The sequence below is a fragment of the Phocoena phocoena genome, chromosome 20 (assembly GCF_963924675.1).
Source record: "Phocoena phocoena chromosome 20, mPhoPho1.1, whole genome shotgun sequence".
NCBI classification, from domain to species: domain Eukaryota; kingdom Metazoa; phylum Chordata; class Mammalia; order Artiodactyla; family Phocoenidae; genus Phocoena; species Phocoena phocoena.
The window spans coordinates 47,510,649-47,516,648 of record NC_089238.1 but is presented as its reverse complement, the minus strand read 5'-3'; positions in this window follow the sequence as shown (position 1 = coordinate 47,516,648).

Sequence of the window (6,000 nt, the reverse complement as noted above, 5' to 3'; positions counted from 1 at the left end):
GCAGCATGTGGGATCTTCATTGTGGCATGCGGACTTCTTATTTGCAGCATGCAGAATCTTAGTTGCGGCATGAGGACTTCTTAGTTGCGGCATGCGAACTCTTAGTTGCGTCATGCATGTGGGATCTGGTTCCCCGACCAGGGATCAAAACCAGCCCCCATGCATGGGGAGTGCGGAATCTTACCCACTGGACCACCAGGAAAGTCCCGAGATTCTATTTTAAAGGATAAAGATTTATATGAGAATGTAAGGAGATAGTCTTTTTATTCCTAAATTTTATAGTGTTCATCACATGTGCACCCAAAAAACTAAATATTAAAAACACTCCTGAATTTACACTTCAGAACAGAGACTGGCAAAACCCTGAATGATAGAGACCAGAGGCAGCTTTACCTTGGACTCTGCCTGTTTTCTCAAGAGCTAAAAGGGGAGCTTAGACAGCCAGCTTCCTACATTTTGCTTTAATCTCTTAAAACCCAAGTTTAGGGACTTCCCTGGCAGTCCAGTGGTTGGGACTCCATGCTTCCACTGCAGGGGGTGTGGGTTTGATCCCTGGTCGGGGAACTAGATCCCACATGCCACGTGGTGCTGCCAAAAAAAACACCCCAAAAACAAAGCCAAACAAAACAAAAACCCAAGTTTAGAATCTCACCTATGCCTTAAAATCACATCTCTACAATATTGGCAGGTTCTCGAACTTCATACATTTAGATCATATGTTTTTACTGATAAATGCTTCCAATTTTTAAGTACCTTTTTAGACACTTGTTATAGGACATCCCTGGTGGCGCAGTGGTTAAGAATCTGCGTGCCAATGCAGGGGACGTGGGTTCTATTCCTGGTCTGGGAAGATCCCCCATGCCAGGGAACAACTAAGTCCATGCGCCACAACTACTGAGCCTGTGCTCTAGAGCCTACGAGCCACAACTACTGAGCCCACGTGCCACAACTACTGAAGCCCCCACAATGAGAAGCCCGCTCATTGCAACGAAGGGTAGCCCCTGCTCACTGCAACTAGAGGAAGCCTGCATGCAGCAACGAAGACCCAACGCAGCCAAAAGTAAATAAGTAAATTTATAAAAACTTGTTATAGAAGTTTTTAAATAGACAAAAAGTAGAATAGCACAGTGGGCCTCCATGTACCCATCACCCAGACTTAACAATCATCAGCTTTATGCTGTTGTTATCTAATCTATTCCCCCCTCCCCTCCAATTTTGTTTTTCTTGGAATATTTTAAAGTGAATTCTAACCATCATATTCTACCCAACAAAATTAACAATCATTCCTTAATATTTATTATGCAGGCTGTGTTTTATTTCCCCTGTTGTCTCAAAAATGTCTTCTGACTATTTTGTTGAAATTAGGATCCAAACAATGTCCACACAATGCATTGGATTGATGTGTCTTTTTCTCACTAAATCTGTAGCAGTTCACTCTCCAAGTTTTGTTGTGTTTTGTTTTGTTTTTGCGGTACGCAGGCCTCTCACTGTTGTGGCCTCTCCCATTGCGGAGCACAGGCTCCAGACGCGCAGGCTCAGCGGCCGTGGCTCACGGGCCCAGCCGCTCCGCGGCATGTGGGATCTTCCCGGACCAGGGCACAAACCCGTGTCCCCTGCATCGGCAGGCGGACTCTCAACCACTGCGCCACCAGGGAAGCCCCAAGTTTTTTTTTTAAGGTACATTCAGAGAGGTCTTACATCCTTGTCCCCTCACCTCTGTTTCTTCCTGCCCCCAGCAGTAACCATTTTTATTAGTTGGTGGACATTGCATATTCTTTCTTTTCGAAATACTCTGTGAATAGCCTACATAGAATATTTTGTATTTTTGCCAATGTATATTTTGGATAGATTCTTAGAGGTGGGATTCACTGTGTCAAAGGGTAAATGAACATATAATTTTTCTTTATTGAAATGTCTTCTAAATTCTGTTTCTAAATACAATGAAGTGCAAAAAAAATAGCAAAATGTAGGGCAGCATTATAACATTCCATTTCTAAAAAAAAGAAGGATGAAAGGTATATATCTATGTTTTGCTAAACTAGCTCTGAATAGATGCACAGGAAACCACTAACACAGGGCCTATGGGGTGGGAAAGGGAATGGCTGGGGCCTGGGAGTGGGAGGGAGACTTTTCTTATTTTTAAAATTTTGAACCATGTTAATATAGTATCTATTTTTAAAAGTAAAATTTAGAAAATGAAAAAAAATAGAAAAAGTTTAAAATATCAATAGTTTTAAACTGTAGAAAAACCCCAACATACTCAGAAGTGACATTGCATAGGGAAGAGGGATTCAACATGCTTTAGGCAACTAATTCCACAGAATTCTCTCTTTACTGACAAAATGTCTTCTGAAATTTGGCTCTTTCAGAGAAGTTTACTTCTCTGAAAATTTTCAGCATTGCTTCCTCTTTATTCTGTGTTCACAAGTGGGTTCCAATGTTGTGACTATGTGTGCATAATTTTTATTCTCTTAGAATTTTTAAAAGTTGTCTTGATTTAAATAATTTTGTGTATATATTCCATTTAGTCATTTCTGCCTCAAAACATGGGGTTAAATGCCTTTTTTTTTATGGTGTTTTTTGGTGCCAAGCATTAGCTCACTGTCTGGGGAGACAAGCTGATGTGGAGAAAATGATCCAGGCTGGCCGTCAGCGCTCCGCTTAAAAGAGAAGCAGGCCCCGTATGATTTGGTCGTGTCTGTGGCTGGTGGAAAGCTGCCTTCACCTGGACCTTGCCAACACTTTTTGGCCTTAAGACAATGTTCTGAGCAAGCCTTAGCCAAAGTTTTCCAGTTTCTAAAACCCAGATCCCTTGCTGACTAAATAGCTTAGGACAATGTTAGGTTTTTAACTGCCTCTGCCCTCCTGTAATGATGTCTGGGGAAGTCAGAGGAGCTGCGAAGAGGAATCCCACTGCAGCAGAAGGTTATCGAAACTAGGAAACAGCTTCCAAGTAGAAAGATAATGCATATGTGCTCACTTTCAAGGGCTCAGGCAATTCTTTCCATAGGAACAGAGGCAGCTACTCTAAAGGAGTGGTGTGTTACAGAAAGAGCCAAGAAGGCAGATATTTTGGAGATAGCAACTTTATTTTCCAGAAGGTAGAGTTCTTTTTATACCACATATTGAGGAATCATAGTTGGCGTTTGCTTCTTATAAACGTGGATGCCTTTAACCCTAAATATGTCTGTGCTGGGGCTAAGGCTGACTTTCTGGAAGAATGTCCAGATGGATCCAAAACAAATCTTAAGTAGTACTTGCGGTCCAAAAGGGAGAGGAAAATTCTGCAAAGAGACATTTCAGGGCTTCAGGCAAATTCACATGCATTCAATTTTTATTTCTTAAAACTGGAGCCCCGAAACTTAGTCAAAAGGGATGGAAATCAGAGCAGGTGTTGTTGCTGGGTGCAGGAAGATGGGACAAGGGAGTTGAGTGGAAAAAGGCCCAAGGGAACTTTCTAGGATGATGGAAACATTCCATGTTTCGACTGGAGTTTTGATCACGTGGGTGTAAACATTTGTCAAAATGTATTAAGCTCTACACTTAAGATCTGTGCATTTTATTGTGTGGAATTAATATCAGTATAAAAATGTTAAAAAAAAAAAAAAAAAAACCCAGTCCTTATTAGTGACTTGGCATAGTAGAATAAACTTTGGTCTGGATATTCAAGTAATTATGTTCTAGTACCAACTCTGCCACTACTTCCTATGTGGATGTGGGCAAAGCATTTAATCTCTTCATTCTGTCACCTGACCTAGAAAATGAGGCCTCAGGATTAGGATGCTCAATTTTTTCCCACTTGTATTAGGATTTCTTATAAAAATTCTTAACTCAGTAGATAATACAAAGAGAAATTTTCTCCAGGAAACTAAGCCCATTGATGCTATGAGATATGTATGCCCTCAGTCGTGTTGGTAACAAGGGAGGGATGGAAATAATTTTTGTCTTTGCAACCTGGGCCCTGGATTTTGGTGTGAAGTTTTTGTCCCTCATCCCAGTGAGCTAGCAGGATGAGGAACCAGCTTTTAGAACTAAGCGTGTTCAGCACTGCTCTTCAGTCTCCAGATTCAGGAACTGTCTTGATGGGAAAAAGGCAAAGGCAGAAAGTCGCTCCAAGTGGGGACCCAGGCTGCCAAATGTTGGTCGCAAGCACATGTTCCATGAACTTGGGCTTGGCTCCAGACGGAGAAGAGCTCACAATGGAAACAGTGATGGCTGTTTGCTCAGGCAGCCAAGAGAATGAAAAGCACATTGAAACCCAGCAGTGTCTCCATGGGGAGAGGCACGGTGGGCCCCTGGGTGGTGAAACCAACCTGACAACAGAGCAGGATCAGAGAGCCTATTCCCAGCATCTTTCTTCAGTTCAACAACAGACCTTTATGTGCAACCTCTCAGGAAATCTCCGAGAAATTAAACCGTGGGCCATGCCACAACTACTGAAGCCCACGTGCCTAAAGCCCATGCTTCACAACAAAATAAGCCACTGCAATGAGAAGCCCTCGCACCGCAACAAAGAGTAGCCCCCACTTGCCACAACTAGAGAAAGCCCGTGCGCAGCAACGAAGAGCCAATGCAGCCAAAAGTAAACAAATAAATTAAAAAAAAAAAAAAACGGAACTAAACTGTGGGCAGCCCGAGCTTTGCCCAGCAATAGAGGCACCCTCAATCTAGTCTGCCCCAGTTTTAATTGAATTAGCTTCTATTAATTGAGAGAAAGCAAAGAGCTCTTCTCAATGTGTGTTCCCTGTCCCTCCCCCCAAAGATTTCATCAACTTCCTTTTTTATTGCTGCTATAGTGGACTATTTTGACCTCTAGTGAGTCCCTTTTCAGTTGGTATTTTCATGCTGTACTTTTCCTCATTTCCCCAGTGGTATGTGAATGCCCTCCTATCCCAGCACATCAGTAACTGCTGGGCTGAGAAAACGGCTGGCAGCGGGAGAAACCGGGCTTCGGGGCAAGGGAGCAGGAGTACAGTCTCAACAGGTCCGGATGACACCGTTTGCTCACCTGTGCCGACACAGGCAGCTCGTGCAGCCCAGCTCTGCCTCTCCCATGAAAGATGGGGTTGACCAATGTGGGTTAGTATTTTGCTTACATGTACTTTGGAAGAATTCTGTTCTAAATAAAGGATGGCACGTAAACTATGGTGCAAAGGTTGTAAGCCCAAAGATATCCAGGAGTAGGAAACGTTTAAAAAGTAGGTGGTGTGAGTGACTTCCCTGGTGGTCCAGTGGGGAAGACTCCACGCTCCCAATGCAGGGGGCCCGGGTTCGATCCCTGGTGGGGAACTAGATCCGGCATGCATGCCACAACTAAGAAGCCCACATGCCTCAACTAAGACCCAGTGCAGCCTAAATAAATGAATAGATAAATAAATTTTTTTTTTTAAAAAGTAGGTGGAGTGAACTGGCAAGTTCCTTGTCCAAAGAGGAGCCATTATTTTGTTCTGGCTGATTGTTGCCAGATCTTCAGAATTTTTTGAAGAGAAGCAAGAAAGTTGTGTTTTTACATACATGTCTAGGGTCCATGTAGACACAGGCCTTCAGCTTCTAACCTCTGGTCTAGCAGAACAAGGATGGACTTTGGCCATAGACTTGAGTTTGAATTGTGACTCCAGAATGGACTGAGTGTGTGATCTTCGGTGGGTAAGTGCATTTTCAGAGCGTCAGTATCCTCACCTTTGACATGAGGGCAACACCACCCCGGCAGTGGGGTTGTGGCGATGAGATGAGATACTGTTCAGCACAGGCATGAGGAGGGCTGCCTACTGCGTGTGCAGTTCCTGCCTTGGTCTGTCACTGCCGCTTATAAGGTACTCTGCAGTTTACTGATCCTGATTTCCAGAACTTTTGCTAACAAACGTTAAGAGATCGTCCTTAGGAGAAGCGTGTTGGGCAGATGTTTGTGGAGCCCCTTGCTGCGCACCAGGCGTTTGCTTGCGTGCACCACCCCATCCCGCATCTGGAAGCAGCAGCCTGTCTCCAGCAGCTAAGGAGGTG